Below are 13,188 nucleotides of genomic sequence, written 5' to 3' on the forward strand. Positions count from 1 at the left end.
TGGTTCTACAGAGACAACAACATGTCCATAAATTGAAACTAGTCATCTGACAGTCTCCATTTGTCTGACCTACTTTCTACTTGCACTGTAAACAGCCACAAGAAGAAAATTTGGGGATGACAGAAGGGGCAGTTAGAGGGGTAGACAAGAGAGGCAGAATGTTATGTAGCTTACACATGTTTTGTGCCTCATAATTTATAACCAGAAGAAAATGAGCCAAGGGGAATGATCAAAGAATACTAGTGTCTGATGAAACATAAGCCCAAAAGAGTGGTTCCTTCCTCTTGGCTATCACCAGTGACTGATGTGGGGGTGGCTATCTCAAGAGTCACCATAAGGATCTCACTTCTTTTTATCTTCCTAAAATGGATGGAAAAAATAGTCCATGTTCTGAGAAAAATTTCTTCCTCAGGTGTTCATGTCCCCCTTTCCAAATGTTGCTAATCCCCCAAACCAGGATTGCAGAATGTGTGTCAGCATGTCAGTCATCCCAGTTGACAGTCTGGTTCAAGGCTGATTTTGTTTATGATGGTGAGGTGGAGCTCTGTGCACCTAAACATTGCCTTTTTGGCCTCATTGATTATGTAGCTGAATCTAGAACCTATGTAGTGTGAACTTCTCAGTCACATTCTAAAAATATTTTTTAAAAAATCTTACTAGGTGTTGGTTTGGAATATTTGGGATACAAAATGTGCTGTTCAGTAGGTTCTGGAAACTGCTGTTCTTTCTGACAAAGGCAGGGTAACTCTTTTACTCAGAAGCATAGAGCTAAAAGAAAGGACTGGAGTCTTTCTATTGCATTGAAAACTCAAGCTACTGTTTTCTTAATAATTGCACCTTTTTTCCTGTACTTTGTATTACTTATGGCAAATATCCATGGCTAGTTGTTAACCTGCTGCAAAACCTATCAGAAGCCTTACCGAGGCTAGGAAATTTACTGTTAATACTAAAACGGCCCAGTTTGCAGCACTGCCAACACAATGCACATCCTGAGCTGCCCTGGTTTTTGACATTCAGGGAAATGATTAACTTGTAAACTTGTATGGTTTTCCTCATGAATGAATTCTGCAAGAGATACATGTGTAAGTACAGCTTCAGTACTTAGACAAGGCAAATACGCAATAGTTCAAAAGCACCATTATGTTCTTCAAAATACTGACAGGTCAAGTAAATAAAGTTATGAAAAACATTGATTCCATCAGACCTATGCGTAAAGGGAGCCCTAGAAGTCAGTGAGAGTGGTGTGCTTGGAGCTGGTGCAGTACTTAGCACTCAGTTATGAAATAACTGGGCAATAAGATAGAGTGACCACGTGAACACAGTAATTATAACACTTGGCAGTGCTTATGTGATGACTGACCTCTTGCCAGTGCAAAACACTGGAGCTGTGCCATTCAGCTAAGGAGCAGAAGTTCTAGAGCAAGAAGTAGCTCATGTTCTCTCTGGATTTCCAGAGGAGAAAGGGTGTTTGCACACAGTGAGGACTAGAGTGCCATTCAGCTTCCCTATCTTCCAAAGGGCTGCTCTGTGCTGCCCTTTCTCCACCATCCTTTCCTCTTCCTTCCTCACCCACCCAATGGACATGTAACTTTGCTGGTGAACATGGAGGGACTCCAGTTCTCAGCAGTTCTTTCTATAATAATATAAAGCCTGTCTTACTGTAAGCCAAATTTTAATGGACAATATTTTTCTTTAAAACATTCTCTTGCTTTGCTATTTGCACTGATATTGCATCTTGACTATGTGAGGAGTGATAATCACAGCTTTGCTGGCTTTTGCAGCTTTGCCAGGGAAGTAGGTGATAATATGGCAGCTTTCACAAGTAACTTGCATGAAATCTTTAAAAATATGAACTTGAGTCTAGGCTTTAGAAAGCCTAAAGAGTGAAAAAAGGGTGGAGATGAAGACTTCCACCTTCTAGAAGATGTAAAAGCTGAGATAATCTGAGACCATTAGCATATAACATTTTCATAGGGCTTTTCTATAATTAGTTATTGCTTTTATTCTAGCCTCCAGCTGACATTGTAACCAGGATTGATGGGGTAATTACCAGTGTCAAAGAGACCAAGTACTCAGAGTTTGTCAGAAACAGCCTGAAAAAAACAGGTGGAAAAAAGGAAGTCCCCTTTTATGCTAAAAGCATTAAGTCAGTCACAGATAACTTGCAGTGGTAATAGAAAGGTTTAATAAGCAGGAGTGGAAGTAGTGGAAGCCAGGTTATGAAATTTCAGGCACTGATCTTTCCATTTGCTGTTTATATGGGAGAAATACCTGGTAAAATCCCAACAGGACAGCTTATAGCCTCTTTTCACTTACCCTTTTCCTCCTTTCTTAGGTAGGATTGAATAAAGATGATCTGGTCTCTGATTCTACCCTGCTTTTCTCTTGGTGAGAGGAAAGTAGTCAAGACTGTCTAACTAAAGGAACAGTATTTTGTTATCTGTTTTAATCTGGGCTTGTGGGTTACTCAACTCAAGCCACAAAAGAGAACAAAGATATAGCGCCTGATATATAATGACCAACAGTGACTCCAATACATACAATACCTATGTGATTATTTCTCTTGTGTTTGCTGATTGCATGCTTCTCTACAGCACAGAGATTTCATACAGTACCCCAGCTGTGTTAGCCAAGTTTGCATTAGTTTGCCAGCTAAACCTACTGAATTCTCGTGGTAATAAATAGGGTTTGGCTACTAACATGTTTGCACTGTTCCTTAGCAAAGGTACTGAAGATCATAATTTTGTGCAAACCTTAGTGTTGTCAGACAGTCAAAATAATACTAAGAGCTGCTTTGGCAATTTTAATTTTGGCTTCAAGAAATACTTTTTTATAATGTCCATCTAATGTGCATGGGCTCTATGTCAGGATAAGCATTTTGATAGGGTATTAAAGAAACCTGTCTTCTTTTTTCTAAAATGTATCTTTGGGTTCACAGGAACCCAGGTGTTGATACTGGTATCCAGAAACTGCTGCCAAGGTTTTGTTTGTCTAATCTAGGAAAAAAGGAGCATTAGGTCAAACACTTGTGTTACAGTGCTGTAGAAAAATATTTCTGAAGGCTTTATGAAAGAAGTTTAATCCACAGTGTATTTTTAAAAAAAATTAAATGGAAGATAGTTCAAAACTTTTCTATAAACATTGTAAGAAAACATTATAAACATATAGTAACATATTTTAAAGAATAAATGACTTATTTCTCTCTGTTATCCTATGTCCTACAGTGGTAAGTTAATATCTAGGCACGTGGTTTAACTTCAGAATCTTGTACTTTATGACGATCTTGATTCAGAAACTGTTTTTCAGCATAGGAAACACTTGCTGACTGTGGTACAATCTATTGACAGACTTTCTTTTCAAATTTGACCTCTGTATCAGCAGATGCAGTCTTGTGCATCTGGATAGTGAGTGAGTGTCTGAATCTGCATAATTTGAAATTATTTGCTGTATAAATTCTTTTATACTTAAGCATTCTTTCACCATATAAACTCTATATTGGCTTTTATGTCAGTAGAGTTAGCCATGCAATGATTTAGCCACGTGCCCTGTTAGTAGATTCTAAAGCAGGCTTAGAGCACAGATATTTCAGCAATTCCAACCTGCAGTGTGTTGTGATTAAACTGCCTGCAATGTTGGTGACTGGGGAAGAAGCAACAAAGGAAGCCTGTCAGTAAACAAACTTTATTGCAGAAATCTTATTACAGATATCAACATATAAAAGAAAACATAACAAAAACACGTGTGTTAATTCACAGCTCCCAGTGACACTCATGGAAGTTCCACATGTGCAGGAGAAAAACAGACTGGTTGAGCAGAGGACAAATGTGATATCTAACAGACTTGCTGCAGTTTTCCTTCTTTGATTCTGAGTTGGTCATTTAGGCACTGAACCTTCACTGACTGCTGTCAGTATGAATTATGCCACCGACTGACACAGAGTGGGAAGTGTTCCATGTCTGTGCCTATGCTGTGCCCGAGTGAGCTGGACTACTGATTGATCACTCACCCATTTCTATGAAGCCATGTTCTTACCTTTTGATAAGTGTGTGTGGGTCTCCTAGCCTGTCTAATACTCCTATCATTGCTTTTGCATTGTATGTCTTAAGTCTATTAATAAGTGCTTAGCAGGTCTTGCAAGAAGAGCAGATGGGATAAATTTTGATGTCCAGCTTTGTGCAGCATGTCCACCCTGTCTATATGATCTGCACATGTGTACACTTTGACCCGTGTTAAGGGAAAGGTAGCTCTGAGTCTCCTCAGTCTTCCCTATATGTATATGACTGAATTTGAAAGTTAAACCAAAGCACAATTTTGAGGTCAATATATTGTCTGTACTTCATTTCCCTGTCTCCAAAACTGGGTGAAATAGAACATTGCTGCTATTTCACTCCTAATAATGGTGTCACTGCAAATTACAATGAAAGGCAGAAGTGCTTGAGTACTACTGTGACTGGGATCATGAAAGCATCATACATGATTGCACTGTAGGTTTGCTTCTTGTTCCTATAGCAACATCCAGGCAAGGATCTCAAGGCTCTTTACAAGTATTTGGGAATTAAGCCTGTGAGGTCAGGGGTGGTGATTATTCTTGTTTACAAATAAGGAAATGCAGAGGTTAAACTGCTTTATCAAGGTCACACAACAAATCTGTATCCAAGCCAAGAATAAAAGCTGACTCTGGTCTGTGCTTCAGACACCAGCTGATATTCTCTGTTTGAAGGGCAGTGCAGGGAAAGCCTTGTACAAAGTCTACAGATTTGTTCATTCAAAATTTACATTCCAGCTCAGATTGCCTCACTTAAGTGACCTTATATTTTTATCTTTTTGTCTATCTGAACTTTGCCCTTGTGAAAACATCATTGTATCTAGTCAAAGCAGGAGTAACGTGATATTGAGAAGAGTTTTGCAAATCTCTGACAAAGCAAAACTGAAGCCTTTGCTAAAAAATTTTAACAATCTCTCAATGTGTGATTGCTAATTCTTCAGTGGCAATTAGGTGAAAAGGTCCAGAACATACCTGGTTAACTTCAGTGACTGACTACATAGACAAAAAGACCCCAAACGTATTTTTACCAAGAACAACTGTGAATTTTCTCTGGAGGTACCACAGAGATATTGTACTATATAATGAAAAAACAGAGTTTGTTGAGAGGCAACAACAAATAAAAGTGCACTTTCCTGCATTTCTTTTTAAATCACAGGAATGGAAAGACTGTAAACTCTAAAAGCGTTTTTTGGTATCCAGCCTCTGCTCCTCCTGCACATAGTGCTTGCCACTGCCAGAATATTGTGAACTGAGGTACTAGAGTAGAACAACAGCCACACTTTTTTAACTCCGTCGTCCCACTGGATGCTGTTCGTAGGATCAAAGAGTGGAAAATAGCAAGTGTACTCTTAGGAATGCCCTTTTCTAGTCTGGACTAAATAGTGTAAAATGTTGAGCCATCTAGATACCATTCCTTACAGTTATTAGGTGGATGTTGGACTGCTTGTTAGATATATCCTTGTGGTTGTGCTCTTTTTTTTTTTGTTTGGGGGTCTGTGACTGAGAATTTTATACTGCTTAGTGGAATGGTGTGTTACTGTTTTCTCAGGATCATTGGCTACTATGGCTGTGTTAGAATTCTGCTGAAGAACAAGTCATCTGGGTGAATGTCAGTAATTTAGTGAGGAAAAGTCTTGTGAGAGTCGAGGATCATGTTTAGCAACATTTGCACATCTAACTAAAATGTTCACAGAAGCACTAAGCAGAAAGGAGCTTATTGGACTGGCTTTATTGCTTAAAAGGAGCTAAAGCAGGGGTGGGTTAAGGACAGAAAAGGGTGGATCAGCACTTCCCCCTGAAACATAAAGCAGACCTGGAAGCAAAATAGCCAAATCAATATCTATATTTGAATCTATAAATAAATATATCTGGATATATGTATATAGATATACATATATATATATATATATATATATATATATAGCCATAGATCTCCCAGTTGAAATGAATATCTGATAATATTCTCAGCTTTTCAGAAATCTCGCATACATGAGCATTAAAACGCGTGAAACCCTGAAAGGGTTAAGTGTAAATGTCCCATAGGGTCTGCTACCAATCTGGATTTTGATCACTTTGTTGAATGACAGCTGCACCTCAGCTGTTGCTGTGCCCTCTGAGCTGGGCAGTCAGAGATTGGGATAACTCAGTCTCACTGTAAGGCGCTGCTACTTTTTTTATTTTTTCCAGTTTACTTTTCAAATGTTTCATTAAGCTTTTTCTGAAATTTTTGCAGCCATCAGACTTCCTTGAGAATTTGTGTGTTACCAAATGACCCAATATTACCAGTTCCTAACTTGCTTTAGAAAGGATCACTGTGTGACCAGTTTTGGGGTATTCAGCCTGACTTTTCAGGTAATTTTGACTGACTGAAGATCCAGGTATGCTTATGTTTTGTACGTCAGAGAAAGTGAAATGGGAAAAATGTAGCAATAGAACTTAGCTTAAAATGTGACTCTCTGTTTGACAATTTCAGGCACAGGCCATTAGTTCTTCCTTTCAAGGCATCCACATTAATCTCACAGAGACCTTTACACTTGTGGCAATAAATGTTTAAGTGGGAATACTTTAAAGAAATGAAATTACAGGCTTTGCATTAAGAAAATCTACTGATCTTTTAGTCCATTGAGGTTTTTGAGAGAAGATGGCTTTTTCTGTATATTTATAGTTTTGCTCTGCTTTCACAGGTTGGAGATGAAGCAAACCACTGTATTTTTTTCTGTAGGGAAGTCTGCCTTTTATTTAATTTTCTTGCTTTCCTGCTGCTTTTGAAAGAAGGAAATTTTACTTGCCACTGTCAGAATGTTGCAGCTTGACAGGAGATGGGCGGTTTAGAAGTGCTGGGTAGAGATTTGATTCTGCTGAATAGACTGGGTCCATGATCCACGGTCCAGGATTTCACCTCCTGGGAATGCAAATACCTGGTGCTCTCCAGACTAACCTGAAATATCTCCCAACATTGAGCAAAGTGCATCAGTGAGGTAAAAGGCACAAAAGAAACCCTTTGCTGCATTTGGAAACAGATTAACAAATGTCACAGGCAGCACTCTAATAGTTAATAGTTAATTATGTCAGTGTGAAGTTATGAACCTCTTTCTCTAGCCATCACACAAAGCTGATAAATCTAACGGAGAGAAAGGTTTTCTATAGTGTACAACTGGGGTCCTGATGGCTTTGAGGCATTTTCCTAAATGTCAGTTCAGCTGACACCCAAACTCAGCTGCTCTTTGTCTGAAGCATCCTCTTCTGAGCTCTTGTAGTCACAGAAGATCCTAGTAAGGTGAATGTACCCCTGTTATTCTGCAGCTTTGATGATCAACCAAAGTACAGTATCAAACTTAACTTGCTACTATGAAATGCAGCCTATCAATATGTATAATTTTCTTATAACTGGAAGTGCTTTCTGAAATGCATTCCTGGAATTAAGGAGCTTTTAAACAAGTATAGGAACCAGTTTATTGGTAATTTATCTCTTGCTGATCGGATTTACCTTATTCTGAAAAGATTAATGAAATGAACTCTGAATTTTCTTAGCAGATTCAGTGCAAATCCTTTATATCTGTAGTAAGTAGTTATGCAACTTTATTAGGGATAATGAGGGGCTTGGATACAGAAGCTTATCTCTAGTTTCTGTGGAGTCTAACCCTCATAAGTAAGAAGATGAACATGAGAACAAAGGTGTTTGTAGAATATACCACAGCTACCCACCATACATGATATTATTTGTCCTGTTGTGGTAGAGCAAAGTGGACTAGAAGAACCTTTTTAAAAGCTGAATGCACCAGGTTCTCATCTTCCATGTCTGGTAACACCTCCACGCATGATTTGATTTAAACAAACCTAATAAACATGTCTGAAGCAAAATACTGCTCTGACATCATGTGGCCTTTAGAGAGAAACTGATGGAAGAAATTCTACACTGGGTCTGTCACTCAGTTGTTGACACAACTGTTTGGGGGATTGTGAACTGGATCAGGCAACCAGATACAGTTAAAAATAATGCAAACGAAAAGGATCAGGGGAAGGTACCAGCTTACTTCTGTGGAAGGGGAAAGGTTTTGGACTTCTTCCCTGAGCTGGGCTGTGCTTTGCACTGGTTCTCTCCCCCTCCTGGACAGCAGTTTCAAATTTATCAAACCCTTCCTGAGTAGATGTAGCTCACTAGGTAAAGCAGTAGAAAACTATCCAACCTTGTTTTTTACTCTGCCATTTTTGCACACTGAATTATCTCTTAAGGAGGGTCTCATGAGTATCAGAGCTAGTAGGAGATGACCAGCAGAAGCATGACCTCCTGCTCATAGTTTCAGTGTCCTATTAGTTTAGCTCAGTGTACCTCTGGAAACCCTATGCAAATAATTATGTGATTGTGTGTGGGGTAAGAAAAAGCACCAGTGCTAAACAAAACATATGACTGACAGAGAGGGCAGAGAAGCACTACACAGCCAAAATCCCCTGATTCATGCAACAGAGATGTCAGCATGAGACAGAAGGACTGCCCTTGTCTTTCTGTATCAGCATGTAAAAATCAGGAGCTTCAGAGGTTTGGAGAAGTCTTTTTACTGAGAATCTGAAGTGCTGTGTTTATAACTAGCTGTAGGACTTTGAAAGAAATGTAGAGTTGAGTGTGAAATAACAAATGGAGACTGTTAAATAAATGGAGGATTTTCTCCTTTGAAAACAAAGATAATTAGTGGAAAGATTAAATTTAGATTTGCTTATAGAATGATTCTCTATCTTATCATTGCCTAGAAAATAATTAATTTCTTATTTCTATTCCAAAGTCCAGTTAATAACACAGACTGGTGGACAGAGAGCCCTTGATGGATTTCCACTATACACATTCTGCATGTTGATCTTGTCCTTCTAGCTTTGTTGATCTCTCTTTGCCCCCTAGGGACCATCAGCAATGGACTTGTTGTACTAAATTAATAGTACTTCAACAAACTTAATTTCTTTCCCATTACAAGGAAACTAACCATGGTACACTGAACTGAATTAGGAGTGTGTGGATGTAACTAGGATTTTTTTCACTCCTGGAGACTCAGCCAATTGTCGTTAAAATGAAAGCATTAAACTAGGTAACTAACTAACTTAACTGAGGTTAACTAACACCAGTCTAAATTAATAACTAAAATGCAGTGCCCAGCCTTTGTCTGTTCAATGTGAGCATGTAGCTTTATACTGGTTCTTAAGTACAGTGGCTAAATAAGCTCACTAATACTTGTGGCATTACCACAGCCCATTTATGAATAGTATTTGTAATGGTAATTTCACAAGGGAAATAAAGACTGGACATGTCTACAGGACATTAAACATTAAACTTGTTCTGTGAGTAGAAGATGTCATTCCTCAGCTAGCTGTTTTTACCATTATGTTGATTCCAATTTATTTGCAATGCACATTTAAGACAAATGGTGAAATGTCACCTTTGCATGAAAGTCCACTGATGCACAGAAATGAGGGTATGATTTGATGAGACAGGGATGTTGATGGAAACACAACTTTATGGGAGTGCTCTGCTTTCCTGGTGGTGCTAAAAGCCCTGTCAGAGCAGATTACTGCTACTCCTGTGCTAGCCCTGATGTGCTGCTCCTGATACAGATCAGCTCTTTGATCTGCTGCTCAGCGTAACCCCACAAATTCTTTCATTGGCATGACAGAAAGATGGGTAGAGGGAAAGAACTTAGTTGTTTCATTGAAGGTCTCTTGTTACTAGCCTACAGTCAGAGCACTGGAAACATCTTTATCTATCTTCAGCTCTCACCTAAATGGTGAACCAATTATTCCTGTACTTTTGCTGCTGTTCACTCTTCTTTCAGCTGTACTGTGGTAATCCATGTGAGGCTGACCATAAACTGACCAGTGAAATTATTCAGGTTGAAAACCCATTCCCATTCCGTATTTGAAGTTCTGACTGTTCAGTTGATACGGTATTAAACAGCAGTGGTAAACAGGTAGTTGTACAGCACAAATAAGACAAAGAAATAGTTGGCCAAGGATAAGGACTTTGGAAAACTTTACTATTTGTTTGCTTGTGGGTAAAAATGTGAACAGAACTACCCTTTAAGTGTAAGGTGCAGTTTAAAATTAACTTAGTTTATTTAAAGAGTATGGTTTTAGAGTAAGGGTAATCTTGCATTTTGTATCTTTGTTTGTGAGGCAGGTTTCAATTGTTCACTTATATTCATGGAGAGGTTTGTACCAGTCTGCCTACATGGGTTTGAAAATGGTGCTCTAATCATACAGATTGTTCAAATTCTTTTCTCCTTGCTTAGTTAAAAACATTGATAATTTTTCTCCTAATTGCCCTTTTATAACACTGAAAAAATTCAGCTTTATGATTATCCTGTTGATCAAGTTCTCTTTTATTTTGAATTGATAGGGCTCTGATGGGGTGCACAGTGTTCATTAACATGATACAGGAATAAGCAGCTGTGGTGGTGTGATTTAAATAGTTACCTAACATCTACATCCGAGGCAAACTCAGGGTGACACATCCTTGGATAGGTTCCTACTGAAAACTGTCCTGGAGAGAGCATATCCAGCAAACAAAATTACCCAGGGCAAGGTTTGTCAGTTACTGCAATCTGAGAAGAGGCATCTTGGAAAAACAAACTGGACATTGCTGTAGGAAGGAAATCATGCCAGTGCATTCTGTGAGAGTGGGCACATGATGAAGGTGAGGACATCCTCAGAGATGTCCTCCTCAGTGGTACTTGGATGGGTCACTGAGGTCAGAAGTATTAAAATAGTCATGGTTATACTCAGTGAGTATGACAAGTCTTGCAGCAATAGAACATTCTAATCTTTTGCAGTGCTCTCATTTTAAAAATCATGTCCCTTCAATCATTAACATTGGGTAGATCACGGAATCCATATCTTCTTGCAATTTCAAGGTATCTTTTTATGTCAGTTTTATTTTCCTATCTAGTCTAATTTTAAAACTTCTAGTTAACATGATAGCTGGTACCAACAACATGCCAATTACTGGACTTCCAGTGGCGTGAGAGGAACAAAGCACATTTTTTAAGAGGATTTAAAACCTCCATGTGGTAAGTACAGATGGGTGTTGCCCCCTATTTTCTCTTTAATAATTACTCCAATCTTGTACTTTTATATAATGATATAAATACAAATCTGTAGTACAGCTGAAGATGTAGTCTAGATGAACACTTTCTCACAGAGGAGGTAAAAGTTCCTTCTCAAATTGAAAACTATGGTATTTGTTTAAAACTCACCCTTCTTTATTAGGTGCTGAAGAGGCTTTTCTCCTAAATGGTAATATATTGGGTTAACTTTAGCAAGGAACAAGAGCAAGTAATACTGACACAACTTTCCCATAGCTTGAGAGAAAACAAAAAAAAACAAAAACAAAAACAAAAACCTAAGCTGGAGGATATTCCTGTAAACTTCTTTCTCACAAAGAACAAAAATAATTTCAGGTTTGTGGGTTCTCTTACACTATCCCTTGCTATAATTTAATTGATTGATTTGCTTGTTCTATTTTTTTATTTTAGTAAAGCTATGTAAATCCTGATTAGTAAAATTTTCACTGCACAATCTCTTAACTCATTATCAGTTTTTAATAAAAGCATAACGCATAACATTTCCTAATAGTATATTAATTCCTTACAAGGCCTTCTTTTGGGATAGATGTGAAGAAATAATACAAACATGCTATTTTAAAAACATTATAGTATATTTTAAAAATATTATATTTATATTTTACATTATATTATTAATATTATATTTTTATATTATTATGTCAGATATTATTATATCTGATTTAAAGGTTTTGTGACTGTTCTCTTATTTCTGGGTGCTAAAGTAGACTGTGGCAATCCTGTGTATGGGATGTTAACTTATAGTCTGTGGTCATTTTTGTGAATAGCAAAACTTCCCAAAAATGCAGTTTTGGGATGCATGAAGGTAATAATTGTTAGGCCCTATGCTTAAAGATTTTCCCATTTAAAAAGGAAAATAATGGAAATTTAGCATATTTAATTTGGTAATTTAAAAAGTTTAAAAATTGGGTTCTGAAAACGTATTGTAATTTGGAAATATTCCTCTTTTTATGACTTTAACAGAAAGCGTATTATTCTAGACATGAAACAAAATTCCATTTTTTAGCATAAGTAAAATGTTCTGGGTGGAATAAACTAAAAAGGAATATCCACGTGTTGGCCAATTCTGTTAACACAAAGTATACAAATATGAAGCTGCTCATGGGTGCCTGAAATTTTAAATTAATTTTAATGTGATACTGTGTACTGAGTTTTTCTAGGCCTTTAAACAGGTTATATATATATACATACATACACACACATATACATATATAAAATATACATAAAATATACACCTAGCCATATATTGCACTCACAGCCATTTTGAGAAGCAAAATAGTCGCAGAAGCAGCCAGAAATTTGTTTTCTTTTGTTTGAACAGGAATTGAAAAATTGACTTCTGATCTAAACAATGTATTTCTTGTGGTAGAAGTACATGTATTCTTCATGTTCCTTAGACTAGAACTTTGGGGAATTTACATCCTGTAGGACTTTTTGAACAGGACAGTGACAAAACTGAGGGTGGTTATTAATTGATGCAAGCAGTGTCAGTTATTCTGGTATATCTATTGAATTTCTTTGATATTCCCCTAGTTTTACCTCTATGGCTCCCATTTAAGATGAGTAACTGGTTTGACCTTTCTGGTTGCATTGCCTTCATCCCCTTCACGGGACTGTGTTTTTTTTTAATGATATGAACATCAGTTCATGCTGAAGCAGTACCTTTTCTTATTGAATTCACAAAAATTTTGTCTATTTGAGATTAATCATTTTGATAGGGGTTTTCTGTGCAATCAATATGGACAAGAATGAAAGGGACTCCCTGGAGATTATTATTATTATTATTATTATTATACTCCTCGTGCCACTGAGAGAATTGAAACCTAGGCAGATTTTTACTTTCTTGAAGTCACCCAGAACGAAACCTTCTTTCCACTAGTATTTGCTACACATTTGCACCAAGAAGAGTCAGAAAAGCTTTTGATGGCACAAGAATCAGCCATAGAAATGTGTTTATATGGAACAGAATGAGCTCTGAAGAAAAGTGGAAACATGTTTTTGCTTGTAGCATTTAAAACTCTG

Source organism: Cinclus cinclus, chromosome 4 (assembly GCF_963662255.1).
Source record: "Cinclus cinclus chromosome 4, bCinCin1.1, whole genome shotgun sequence".
NCBI lineage: Eukaryota > Metazoa > Chordata > Aves > Passeriformes > Cinclidae > Cinclus > Cinclus cinclus.